This window comes from Lygodium microphyllum, chromosome 6 (genome assembly GCF_053477565.2).
Source record: "Lygodium microphyllum isolate KBCC chromosome 6, Lygodium_microphyllum_v1.1.10, whole genome shotgun sequence".
NCBI classification, from domain to species: domain Eukaryota; kingdom Viridiplantae; phylum Streptophyta; class Polypodiopsida; order Schizaeales; family Lygodiaceae; genus Lygodium; species Lygodium microphyllum.
The window spans coordinates 113,558,502-113,564,492 of record NC_141140.1 but is presented as its reverse complement, the minus strand read 5'-3'; positions in this window follow the sequence as shown (position 1 = coordinate 113,564,492).

Below are 5,991 nucleotides of genomic sequence, written 5' to 3'. Positions count from 1 at the left end.
GGTAGGCTCAGGTAGGTCGTCTTCAGCCATAGGATCATCTATATGTAGGGTCGTCATCCTGTAAAACTCAAAAGACCTTTCTCACTCAAAATCAGGTTAGCGAGATGAGCATAGCTCAAATTCGGGGTTACAAGGCTATGTATTTTTGGGTATTTCTTTCTCAATTTTCAAAAAATTTGCAATATTTCCTTCTTCGTTTGCTGAAAATACTTCAGCAGACCTGTGGATGGGTAGAATACCTTGCCACGAACAACTTTGCAGTTCAGAGTTTTTGCACAGGAACAGCCCTTCTAGGAGTTTTGAGCACTAGTCAGTTCTGACTCCAGTTGACTAGTCTGACTTGCAGAGTTGCAGACTTAGCCGACTTGCAGAGTTGTAGACTTACAGAACTTAGGCCGACTTGATGAACTTGCAAGACTTGATTCCAGTCGACTTGCAGGACTTGACTTCGGAGGTGCAGGACCCAGAGTTTATGAACTTACTTGTCTTGTGTGACTTGCAGAAGCTTAGAGTCTTAAGCTTAATAGCTTAAGCTTAAGCTTAAGAGAGGCAGCACGGCGCAATTCGTGGGGGAGGGGGGGGCGTTTTTTCTTCACGGCGAAAAACGCGGATACCTCCTCTTGTACCACGACGAGAAATTTGAAGCTTCAAGCTTCTTTTAAAGCTTATAAGCTTAACAATTAAGCTTTGAAAAAGTTGGTTTATGGAGTTTGCTCACTGGTTTTTGAAGACTTGATGAAGGAGATGAATGCATGGTCCTCCGCCTGTACAGCCTGGTCCTTCACGATCTGAGAGTAGAAACAGGGGTTCTTGATCGCCAGAAGTCTGCCTGTATCGACGGTTCGTGACGAGATTGACTGTAGAGCCTGATCATTCCTGGAGCTCCGCCTTCGCTCGAGATGGGTAGCGATTGGAAGCTCTTGATCTCAGCTCCGCTCTGATACCACTGGTACGCAGATCGATCGCAGTATGCTCACGTAGTGAATCCCGGAAGGTCCCCAAGAACAATGAACTCTACCTTTTTGCACAAAAAACAATGTAAAAGCATGAATGACAAGAAGCAAGAGACCAATTGGGTTCAATCTCCCCCCATGCCTTGTGTGAGCGCTTCACAAAGCATGTATTTTATGTATATTTCCATCTTCATGCTCAATAATAGCCCAATTTACAAAAATATGACAAGCTTTTAGCTTTTGAGTTTGCTTTCTACAAAAATAGGAAATAAAGCTAATGGACGGTGCCCATAGAGCCTGGCACGCCCAACACAATGCCCAAATAGAAATAACATATCCGTGCGCATAGGCGCATACAAAATAATAATCAATAATCAATGCCTCAATAGACATAACAAAATATAGGCGTGGCGCCTATCAAAATATAATCCAAAGGTCGAATACTCGCTAGACTCCAATGCTTTCCTCCGCCACTGCTGCTATCTCTACACATCAACTGAAGCATTCACAATCGTTAGTAAAATAATACAATTAAACCGACAAAAGTGAATACCTAGCAGTCTTCAGCTACATAAATAAATCAACTGGTTAGAAATAAATCCTAATCTTAATTTATTACGAGTGCGCACTCTAAACTCATAAACGTTTATTAATTTAATATGCATTTTGCGGAATCACCCGCTATGGGATCACCCATGTACACACTAAATTAATGAAACGCCCGAAAAGGACAGGCGTCCCCATCAACTTCTCGCACAAAGAATCCTCTTTGTGTATGAGCCCCGGTCATCTAAGTTTACGGAATCCACCGAAAAAACCTCACGGAATCCACCGTGGAATATGCCTCCTGGCATCAGCAATAGTTATCCATAAAATGTTGTGGTGAGAGCAATACTTTTGTGCGTGACCATTTTTTGTATCTTTGATTTTTTTGCAAATGACACTATAAAATTTGCAAAATTAAAGAAATGAACATTTCTCAAACTAGTACCTCCCTAGCTTTTTTCAATACCAGAGGATAGCATGTCTATAAACATTTCTCAAACTAGTACCTCCCTAGCTTTTTTCAATACCAGAGGATAGCATGTCTATAAACATATTATAAGCATTATGATAGGCACTTTTATAAGCACATTTATAAAAGTGTTTAAATAGTGTTTACTTACTTGATATCTGTGAATAAATGCAAATTTAAATACGATTCACTTAACACATGCATAAGAAAGCCAATAGATAGTACATGAACTTTTTCTACTTAGCCATCCATAAGGCTCTACCACAAACAAAGCTATATGTTATACATTAATTATATTAAATAGACTAGTGTATTTATGAAGCAATAGGCATGCATATACTAATGTAAAAGATTAATAGTAACACGCAAGTGTGTAAAAATGAAGCATAAAACATGTAAATTGTGTTAAGGATACTTTTTCTCTTTTGGATACTTCTATGATACAAAACATATACATCCCAACATTATGAAAAGTAATAAGTGATTAAAGTCCTAAATGATGGAGTAATGAATCTCCAAGGAGGAATTGATGCAAAAGTACAACTATGGAGAGACATAAATATGTAGCTTATGACTGCAAAGAAGGATTAGTTGTAGAATAAAAGATAAGATTAACATCACAAATTAAAAATTGGATAAATGGTTATCATATAGGCACTTTCTTACCTATTTATTACTATTGGTTGATGCTTATAGAGTCAATAAAAGAGTTCAAGGCCATTTGGGGTTACATCATGCCAAGGGTTGTTATATCTTCAAACATATGGAGCTTTTAAAGCATTTTTATGACATCTGAGACAATCAAGCTATCCAAAAATCTTGCCTCTTTGATCTTATGTTGAGCATCCATGAGCAAATTCCAACTCTTTTCTTTCTTGTTTTTGTAAACCTCCACAGATCACAGCTCCTGAAGCTTCTTCACAATCTCCCACTTGATGTTGTCTAGAAACTTCTCAATGAATGCCAAATCTTCCATGGATGGTCATTCTCTCTGTTTCTACTCTTCATTTTGTTCCCAAACAATGTATCACCAAGATGCACATCTTTGTTGCTTCAACAGGAAGAGGAAATAGTCCACCACATAGAGCTTGCATCATAATGGTAATATTTTTCCGCCATTGTAGGATGAACTTCTTGTAGAAAGTGGCTTTGGCAATAAGAATCTCCAACTCTTTAGTGGAAGAAGGAACTTTTCAAGCATCCATTGAATTCTCCTCTTCTTGGTAATGCCATTTTCTTCATTTTCAGCCTCTTCTAATGCTTGTTGATGGCAAGTTTCCTCGGCTGTGCACCAAAAACATGGAGCCCCAAGAGGATCACCAATGAAAAGAGGTTTCTACTGCAAGAAAATCTATCTTGTAACATCAACGAGCTTTTGTTTCATTCTTTAGAGAACCACAACAAGGAAAATAACAAAACTTCATGCAACATCATAGTAGATATCTCCCACGGATTTAATAGAATCAGCCATAATCTTCAACATCTTCATAAAATCCATCAATAGAACAAGAAACACAAAATAATACACCATTTTTGAATGGAAATAACCACATATTATTTATCTTCATTGTTGTCATATTTTCTCTCTCAATCTCTCATAGATAGACACATTGTTTTGATAGAATCGGCTATCTCCGACTCTCTCTCTCTCTCTAAATCAATAGTGCATCATCTCCTTTATAAAATAATCAATAATCACTCTCAATAATCCTTCTTAGGTCTTAGATGTACCTCCCAAGAGACATAGGAGTTATGAAAGGGCTCCAGAGCCACTACAGTGTCTCTTCATAGCTCACTACCACTTCACTCCAGTCTGCTCTTGAGTCTTCAACAACTACTTCTTCCATTTGTTTTAGCTCTTTAACTTAGATTCATTCTTTAAAAAAGTTAGAAAATTTTCCCAAACTCACACCCTCATTCCACAGAACACTTACAAAAGATCTACAAAACATAATAGAATGGGAACACAGCAGAGACAGAGGCTCTATAGGTCTACACAGGATTATAGATGGTCAACAGAGAATAGTAGAACCTCATAACTCATACTAAAACCATTCCAAACTATCAAAAACTATTCAATAATCTTTCAAAATATTTCAACCTTTATCAATCATCAATCCATGCTTCATATAGAAGAAAATCAGAACAAAACAAAAGCTAAACACAAGGTATCAGAACCTCAACAGAACCTATCAGAACATCTCTGAGAGCTTCTTATTTCCACTTAATAACCCTATTTTCCCATTCAGCCACTCCATTTTACTATGGAGTATAACTGTATGTCAATTGTATCTTGATCCCATGCTCACTCAAGTACCTGTCAAATCCTTTAACACATATTCACCACCACCATGAGATCGTAATAAGCATCATACATAACAATTGAGCTGATCTTTCTCTTCATGACATTTAAAATCCGCATACATCCAAGTAAACAAGTTGTAGGGTCTACTATTGTTCCATGTATGTCTAATAGAGGAAAACCAAGCTTATTTTTCAAACTAACATGCTAAACATGCATATCCCAAATTGGCATATTTGAATTTTTGCAGACCCAAAACAATCTCCTTATGCTGCATATTATTTAGCCTTTGTATATTAATATGCCCAATGCATTTATGTAAGGTATCTATGTCTCTAACATTTATATCATCATGAGCAAACATTGTAACTTTTAGTTTTTAGGAATGTTTGCATTCAATGTAAACATTCTACCATGTCTTTGTCCCTTTGCAATCACCTTCTAACCTTTGCCATATTCCTCTATAAGTCATACATCTTTGTTAAAGTGTACTTACAAGTTTTCCTTATCCATCTAGACAATTTATAACAAATTCTTTGCGATTCATGGAACATGCAAAACATCATATAATTTCTTCTTTTCACCATTAGGTATGACCACCAGAACAACTCATGTATGAACTATGTCATTCTATGTTTAATGTCCAACGCATATATAGCCATTTGTACTTGCTTTCATTTCATCAAACCACTATCCATGTGATATTATGTGGTTTGATGCTCTTATATCGATATACTATTTGTCATCTAATTTCTCCTACTTAGTAGCCTTGTTCCATATATAAGTCATGACAAAGAACCTTTCACCACTCTTTTCCTCTTTGATTTGCTTGCTTGTGTTTGCATTTTCATACAAAGTTTGTGACTACCAGGATTCTCTACACCTAGAGTCAACTCTCCCTTACTTCAAGAGTATCCACCACCTCTAGCATTATCACCTTATTTATTTTGCATATGTTGAGATACATTTTTTTGAGTCCCTATACCACGAAAGAAACCCCTCCCACGATTGCCATGGCGTCTCTGATTATAGTAGAACACTACATCTGTGCTTTTCAAGCTACTTGAGCTAGTAGTCAAATCCGATTTCACTTCCTCATGAATAAGTAATGAGACTAACTCATTAAAATATGGCATTTCAGATCTCACTAAAATAGACGTGTTAAATGACTTGTATTTAGGTCCTAAACCCTTCAGGGTCAGTGCAACCAAATCCTTATCCTCTACTTCAGTTACAATAGTTGCCAATTGATCTAGAATGGTTTTGATCTTTGTTACATAATCTTGAATAGAGCGTTATTTCCTCTCCATGGTATTGAATCTCTATTTTAGTTGTATCTTTCTTGCACTTGTAGTAGTACCATAATATCTCAACTAGATATACCATGCATCTTTCAGTGTCTTACAGTTCATAAACTACATTAGCATAACATCTAAATGACTGGACGAGGCATACTGACCTTACTATTTGCCTCTTTGATTTGCTTGCTTTTTCGAACATTCTTTAGCAATGTGGACATACTTGCCACAATAGCAACATTCATTATCCTTGTTTTCATTTTCATACAAAGTCTGTGACTACCAGGATTCTCTGCCCCTAGAGTTAGCTCTCTCCCATACTCAAGAGTATCCACCACCTCTAGCATTATCGCCTTGTTTATTTTGCATATGTTGAGATACAATTTTTTGAGTGCATCTACCACAGAAGAAACCCCTCCCAGG